Source organism: Bactrocera latifrons, unplaced genomic scaffold (assembly GCF_001853355.1).
Source record: "Bactrocera latifrons isolate USDA-ARS-PBARC rearing strain unplaced genomic scaffold, ASM185335v1 scaffold_583, whole genome shotgun sequence".
NCBI lineage: Eukaryota > Metazoa > Arthropoda > Insecta > Diptera > Tephritidae > Bactrocera > Bactrocera latifrons.
This window is the reverse complement of record NW_017537249.1, coordinates 76,480-78,280: the sequence shown is the minus strand read 5'-3', so window position 1 is coordinate 78,280 and position 1,801 is coordinate 76,480.

Sequence of the window (1,801 nt, the reverse complement as noted above, 5' to 3'; positions counted from 1 at the left end):
GGTCTTTTAAATTTGTATAAATAATAGCGTCATCCGCGTACAAAGTTAGCTTAATGTTCTTAATATTTAAACAAATGTCAGTAAGTTTATCAGAAGCAATAATAAATAGAATTACAGAGAGCGGGGAGCCTTGTGGTATACCATTTTTAAGGGAATTTACATTGGAAAATATATTATTGACTCGACCTCGAAACTGACGATGTGTCATGACGGCCTTTACTATCATAAAAGCTTTAGGACCAACTTYCAGGCTGCGAGTTGGCTCAGCACTGCGTGAAGTCCTACGCGATCGAACGCTTTTTCGAAATCGGTRGACAAGATTGTGGCATGGTTTTTGGTTACAACAGTGTTAGAAACAAAATGCTGTAGCTGGATAAGTGAGTCAATAGTACTGCGCTTGTTCCTAAATGCGGTTTGATTTTGCTTGATGTGCTTGTTTTTTGTAACGAWCCAAGTTAATCTTTTTGCAATGATTTTTTCGAAAATTTTGCTGAGGCAAGATAGCAAAGAAATTGGTCTGTAGGAAGAAGGCAAGTCGACAGGCTTATTTGGTTTAATAATGGGTATGACCGTCGCTATTCGCCAAGGGTGTGGGTATGAACCTTTTTCAAAAATGCTATTATATAGTGAAAGTARTCTTTGTTTGGCTATTGGGGGTAGATTTGAGAGCATGGGGTACGATATGCGATCGATACCCGCCGTTTTTCTTTTTGCGTGTTGAAGTGCTGATATCAATTCACACAGTGTGATTTTCTTTTCTACGCAAGCCGCAGACGCAGACAGACCTTGTGGGGCGTATACCATGGAAATCCAGTGTTGCTTTTCCCTGACATATTCCTCACAAAAATTGTCATCGTTGGAGTATCGAGTCCAAAGTTGAGCGAATGTATCAGCGATTTCTTCAGAGTTGGTCAGGACTTTATTATTTGTTTGAATAGCTGTGACAGGAGTGTGGGGAATGCCAGTTATACGTTTTATGYYAGACCAAATCCTTTTTGGGGTTGAAGAAGGATTAATTTGTGAGGTAAAAGCTTCGAAACTTCTCCTCTTTGCAGCCTTAACYGCTCTTTTAAAACACGCGTTAGACTTTTTGTAGTTGGTAAGGTTAGTGTCGGACATAGAATTTTTAAAAACCTTCCAATATTTATTTTTCTGGTCACGAAGATATTTAAGATCTGCGTTCCACCAAACTGGAAAGTCCTTAGCAAGCTTCTTTTTAGATTGGGGTATCGATTTGTTGGCTGCAGAGCGTATGATTTTGGTAATAKRGGCACWTTCTTGATTGATATTGTCGATTGGCGRGCTTTTTATATTCTTTGTGATCTCTGCTTGAAATACATCCCACTTAGCGAAGTCTGTTTTGAATATGGGGCGGTGGTTATATTTGATAGGGTGGAGGTTGGTTTGAACAGTGATAGAGATGGGGAARTGGTCGCTGCCTTTCAGATCAGTGGAAATATCCCATTTAATTCTGGGAGAAAGTTGAGGGGAAGCTAAAGACAAGTCGACGTGAGTTAATGTTGAATGGGTTGAAAAATTAGTAGGGGATTCATTATTTAAGAACACCAAGTGATGATTTAATATGAAATTTTCAATTATTGATCCTCTGGCRTTTGATTTTTGTGAACCCCACAGATGGTTCCAGGCATTAAAGTCGCCAGTCCACAAAATGGGGGTGGGTAATTGCTGAAATAAGKTTCTTAAGTCGGTTTCACTGAAAACTTGCTGGGGGTGGATGTAGGTACTTGCTATACCAAATGGCAAGTTTAGATTTAATTTTAGTGCTATGGTTGATAGAGAT